At 53.4% G+C, this 6,000-nt stretch overlaps 1 protein-coding gene across 1 annotated transcript in view; it reads right to left on the bottom strand.

Moving 5' to 3' along the window:
* Window positions 1-4,738: 4,738 nt before the first annotated feature.
* Window positions 4,739-6,000, bottom strand: part of CDK12 (cyclin dependent kinase 12) — a 72,867-nt gene continuing 71,605 nt past the window's right edge. The window contains exon 18 of the mRNA XM_058560862.1: window positions 4,739-4,835. The gene's annotated coding sequence lies outside the window, so the exon portion shown is untranslated. The remainder of the gene's footprint in view (window positions 4,836-6,000) is intronic.

The following is a 6,000-nucleotide window of genomic DNA, read 5'->3' as shown; positions in this document are numbered from 1 at the left end:
TTTTACAGATGAATAAACCAAGGCTAAGAAAGGTAAAGTGACTTGCCCAGATCACAAACCAAGTGGCAGAACAAGAAGCCCCTCTAATCTTAGGTCTGGCCCCCAGAAGATGCTCTTTCCACTGAGCATCACCTCAGCACTTGGTTTCCTGGGGGGTGCCATGATTTCATGGCCAGACCACCCCATGCTAGATTTGGGGATAAGTTCTCTAACTCACGGAAGCCCTTGGCTTTCCTTTGAGTTCAGATCCTTGGCCTGTCCTGTGATTCGGGGCAGACTCTGTCTCTGCTTCACCTGGGAACTGTACTTAAGGCGCCCAGGAAGGCATGAGATAAGACACTTGCCACCTGGTCTACACCCACGTGATCAGTGCTCCTCGAAGATGTCACCTTTCCCATTTTGCCAAGGCTTATTCTAAGTTCTCACTCCATCACTGTGCTCCTTCCCCATCCCAAACGCTAGGTATCCTCCTGCGGAAGGCGCAAAACCTTTGTTGAGGGCAGGCCGGAAGACCAGCGGCGTTTGTGGCTCAGGGCGGGCATCTTGGGCCGGAGCTCTGAGCCAGGCACTCTGCCCCTCCACGCCCACCAGGGGGGCAAAGGCCTGGTTGGCCCTCCCTCCTCGCCCGGCCCACTCCAGCAGGATACCGAGGGGCCAGCAACCCGAGGAGCGGCTGGGGGCGAGGGTCGGGAAGGGGCCCGCAGATGCCGCCTCGGCCCCCCCTTCCTTGGCTGGGGCCCCCACGGTGTCGGGGAGCAGGAGGAATCAATCAGGATAATGAAGCCACAGCCTGCCACGCACCGCGGGGGCACTGAGGAGCCGGGGCCGGTGCCAAGTCCGCCAGACGGTTCGGAGGAGCCGAGCCCGGCGCGGCCCGGCGGCGGAGACGGCGGCGGCGGAAGCCCGGGGCCGGCGCGCGGAGGCCGGACGCAGCTCCGCGTAGATCCCTGGCAACCGCGCCTTGGCAACCGAGACGCCTGAGAGGACTCTTAAAGCCGCCGCGCCTTCTTTCCTCGCCGCTGCCGCCTCCTGGACCCCAAGGGCAAGGGTAGTGTCCAGAAGGGTTAGTGGTGGGAGTCAGGCTCTGTGCCTCTCCGGACTTGGGGGCCCAACTCAGACCCTCACTCGCTTACTTATCCAATGTAGATTGAGCCTGGGCTAGGCACTGGGGAGGGGAACGGGCAGTGATTAAAAAATGAACAAGGTCCTGCCAAGAGGAGTTCACAGTCTAGCGCCCAAGGCCGACCAGATTGGCTGAGGTGAGCAAAGCCCTGTGTCACCCAGGAGGAAGGGGCTTAGGCTGGAGGGCTGAGGGGCTGTTACAAAATATTCCTGCAGCACCTGCCTTGCTCCAGGCCGTGGGTTAGATGCTTCTTTCCTGGACTGTGTTATTATCCCCCCAACAGCCCTGTGAGATCGTCGATATAATGATCCCATTTTAAAGACAAAGAATTAGCGGCCCAGGAGGTGAAGGGACTTAGCCAAAATCTCGTTTTAAGTTTTGGACAATCTAGGACTGGGTCACAGGACTTCTGACTCTGCTCAGCTTTCATTACAGCATGATGTCTAGAAGGTTAGACCTGAGGAGGACTTCCCAATACAAATCGTTGAAGAAGTGAGAATAAAGGGTAACTGAAAGAAAAGATGGTTACTTCTCCCTTCTGCTGCCCACTACCCTGACCCTGTCTGCCCTGTTCTCATGGGAAGGCCTGTATGTGGGCAGAGGGCTAGAAGAGGTGACCTCCAGATGTCCCTCTGGTTCTGTGATTTGATATCTCCTGCCTGAAGTCCAGGCTCTGTGCCACCCTTCTGGGCAGCAATAGTTGGCACGGGGATGCAAACTGGGGGAGATTCCAGGCTTCTGAAACAAGGGGTCAGGGGTGGTGGGGGAGGATTAGAGGAATGGTAAGGGGGCTTTGGCAAAAGAAAGCCTGAGTCAATATCATTAGGAAGGCTGGACCTCATCTTCCCTTCTCTTGTCCACCTATCTTTCTGTTTCTGCACATCCATTCAGGTAAGAAATTTGGGCCAGGGCCTGGGGTAGGCTCAGAAGCTGTTGGTGAGGCAAAAATCATGCTGGCTTTGGAGCCAAGCTCATCTGGTTTCAAATCCTGGCTCTGTCACTTATCAGCTATGTGAACTTGGGCAGGTGACGCAATCTCCCTGAGACTCATTCAGTTTCCTCATTTGTAGAGTAGAGGCATTAATATCTACCTTTCAGGGTTATTATAAGACTTAAATGCAGTGAGAAAAATGTATGTGTGGTGTCTGGCACATGGTAGATGCTTAACAAATGGTAAATTTAAAGATGTCTTTGCTTATTTTGGTAGTCTGATAATAGCTCCCAAAGATATGTCCACATCCTAATCCCTGAAACCTGTGAATGTTACCTTATCTGGAAAAAGGGTCTTTGCAGATGTGATTAAATTAAGAATCTTGAAATGGGGAGATTATCCTGGATCATCTGGGTGGGCTCTAAATGCCATCACAAGTGTCCTTAAAAGAGAGAGGCAGAGGGAGATTATACACACACAGAAGAGTAGAAGGCAATGTGAAGACAGAGGCAGAAACTGGAGTGATGTGGCCACAAGCAAAGGAATGCTGGCAGCCACTAGAGGCTGAAAGAACAGATTCTCCCTTAGAGCCTCCAGAGAGAGCACAGTCCTGCTGACACCTTTATTTTGGCCCAGTGGCACTGATGTTGAACTATTGGCCTCCAGAAATGTGAGAGAATAAACTGTTGTTTTAAGCCACCAAGGTTGTGGTAATTTGTTACAGCAGCCTTAAGAAACTAATACACTTACATTGGAGATTCCGTCTTGAACAAAACCCAGTATGTGCCCTCTAGGAGTTCACCATCTAGTGGGAAATGAGAGAAGTAAACAGTGCATAGGGATGCCCAGAAGGTGGAAGGGTAAGGTAGGTAAGGCGTTTCGAGTCGGAGTTAGCCAGGTGAGGGGCTAAAGCAGGAAGGGCATTCCAAGCAGAGGAAACAGTGTGAGTAAAGACAAGGAGTAGGAGACAGTGCCTGCAGCAAACTGCCCACCTTTGGCATGGCAGGTGCAGAGGGATGTGGGGGGTGGTATGACACAACTGCTGAGGTGGGCAGCAGGGGCAAAAGAGCCAAGTAGCTTCTACCCCAGAATGGAATCAACCCCTCCACCCTGGGCTGGCACTGGGCCCCACTTCAGAGAACCCTGGACTGTCAGTACTGTCAGTATTAGACACCATCCAGTCCAGTCCTGCCATTTCACACACAGGGAAACGAGGCCCATAGAGAGTGAGTCCATCCAGGGAATAAGCTAGAACCAGATGGCTGCACTCTGGCCTCTCTCTTGAGCCTGCATGTCCCATGTCTGAAGGTCTCAGAGACACTGCCTAGTGGTCCCTCTGTAGCCTACTTCCAAAAAGCACAGGCCCTGTGGTCTCTAAACAAAGAGGGGGTTATTTGCATATTATTTGCATATTGCTAATTAGATGAGAGAGGCAGATTCATTCAGCCCCTTCCCTTCATGTCTCCCATCCTATCTCACTCCCATCAAGTTCTTCCTCATCCATCTCTTGACCTCAATAACTTCTCCCATAATTCTAGCCCAGGCCTCACCCCTCAAGGCCCCTTACCTAGCACCAGCCCAACCCCTACTGTGTTAAGTGTTTGGTCCTGCTTGGAAAAAGTACCTGGTAGGTCTTTCGTATATCTAGTCTGGTCAAGGACCTTGGAGCAGGTTACAGTGGAAAGGGTGGTGATGGGCTTTCCAGCTTGAAGTTTTCTCTGAGAAAGGGGAGGGGTGAGCTCTATCTCCCTGTAGCCCAGGGGCCATCTGAATGGTGCTATGGAGTGGGGGAGGAGCGTGTTCCTTGGGGATTTGGCGGGCAGGTGCTAGCTGCATGCCCCAGGCCTGCCCCAAGCCTCTTGGCTGGCAGCCACACCAGTCCATGGAGGAGCTGGCTCCTTCTTTGAGGGAGAAGGAATCCTGGGGAAGGTCAGGGAGCATCCCTTGGCCTGGCAGCCTAACATGGGTAAGGTTGAGGTTACCATGTGAGTTACTGTGGATCCTCCAATGGGGGCAGGACATCCAGATTCTTGGGGCTGTCATCAACCCACCCCATAAAATTGTGAGGTACTGTGCTAAACTAGGCACAGTGTCCCCTTGGGAGTAGGCACTCGATAAATGTTTTCTGATCATGTGGGGCCACCTATCTCCTGGAAACAGGCAAGGAGGAAAGGGGGTCACAGAGAAGCACAGATTCTGTCTCTCTCACCTCCCATTAGCCCCCTCTTCCCTCTGAAACCAAGGCTATGCCAGGTGAGAGGTTAGATGAGGTGAGATGTCTCACCTCTCTCCCAGATGAGATGTCAGAGCCTGTCATCTGATAATCACCAGAGAAGGCACCACATTGTAGCCAAGACAGGTCACAGGATGAGCTCAGGTGCCCCCCACCCCTATCCTGGCAGAGTTGCTGTGGGGCTCCATCACCATTACAGTTGACTCCAGGTAGCTGCCAGGAGCTGGGGAATGTTGGTACATTAGGATTTGTGGAAAAACCTGGGGCAACTCAGGCTAGCAACTTGCAGAAACCAGCTTGCTCTGGTTAGGACAGTGGCCTGAATATGGGGAGAAAGACTGCCCTGCATATGTGAATAATTCCTCTCCATGCGTGGGTGATGTGCAAGCTGTGTGTACATGTGCTATAGGGGGCTTCAGCAAGCATCCTGACCTGCATGCACAGCTGTGTGCACATATCCCAGTGTGCACTAGTGAATGTTACACATGAGGGTCTTCACGGAGTTCCACCTTCCTTCTTCTCTGCTCTGGGCCTTTTCTTCTCGTTTCCTGGTAAAATGGGAAGTGGAGTAGGAATGTCAGTTTCACCATCCCCAGCCCTGCTCCCTTGTGTGGAGGGTCCCTGCCTCCATTTGCCCACTACAGCAAGCAGTGGATCCCTTCTCGGACCTGAGTTGGGGGATCCCAGCACTTTACTGGCCTAGATGACCCCATTTTGCACCAATTCTTCTGCCCCAGTAGCTCCCTCTTTCCCTAGTGTGTCCCATGTAACTCCCTCATCTAGTGTCCAAGTCAAGGGGAGAGGTGGGAGGAAGTGGGGGGATGCTATGGGAGTGGGAGTAGGAAGGGTGGATCAGCTACTGCTCGGTTTTGCCCAGGTCCCTCTGGAGCACTGCTGCTCATTTAAAATTCTGATTTAAAGCTGAGCGGCTCTTTAAATTTCCACATTAGCATGCCGCCCTGATGCCAGGCCAAGATGTTGGGATGGATTTGGCAGGAACGCCTCCAACAGCGGCAAGCAGCAGCATTTGCCAGCAATAAAACAACACATGAATAAAAGAAGGCTGGCTTGGCAGAAGCAGCAGCCCAGGTAGCTGGGTGAGCCCAGGAGGGGCCCTCATATTCTGGGGCTCAGAGGCATGAAGGCCTGTGTAGGGACATGTGTGAGTGTAGGCCTCTGTGGCTGTCTTAGTCCTCACCCTCAATCTGTGCCTGCAGTGGAATCTGGGGTGAGGGCCCAGGCAGGATCAGGGTTTCTCCCCTGTGCCTGTCTCATTCCCCTCTTCCCAGGGTTATCTTCTTGGAGGGGACAGATGTTGCTTTTGATGAGGACACAAGGACTTGGCCCACAGCCTGAGTTGTCCTACTTCATTGGGGGCCCAGAGAACAGGTGGGGTCAGAGAGCAACACTGCCTAGAGTGGCTTCCAGATCCAAGACCCCAGGTACCTGGCTGCCGAGGGGCACCGTGAGGATAAGGGGACTCGGTGAGAGGCCACAGTGAGGACTGGGTATTGGTGCTGAGCTGTGTGGGAGAGATGCTCTGGGCTGGGTGGTTGGCTAGAATGGGAAGTGGCCAGGGAGAGTAAGGGGCTGCCAGGCCTGGCCGAACTTGAACTTCCTGTAGCTTCGACAATACTGTTTGAGGTCAGAAGGCAAGGGCAGCAGAGATGTCAGATAAAGCCTTGGGCTGAAGGCTGGCCACCTCCCAGAGGT

This window comes from Diceros bicornis, chromosome 18 (genome assembly GCF_020826845.1).
Source record: "Diceros bicornis minor isolate mBicDic1 chromosome 18, mDicBic1.mat.cur, whole genome shotgun sequence".
NCBI classification, from domain to species: domain Eukaryota; kingdom Metazoa; phylum Chordata; class Mammalia; order Perissodactyla; family Rhinocerotidae; genus Diceros; species Diceros bicornis.
This window is presented reverse-complemented; position numbering and strand designations above follow the sequence as displayed.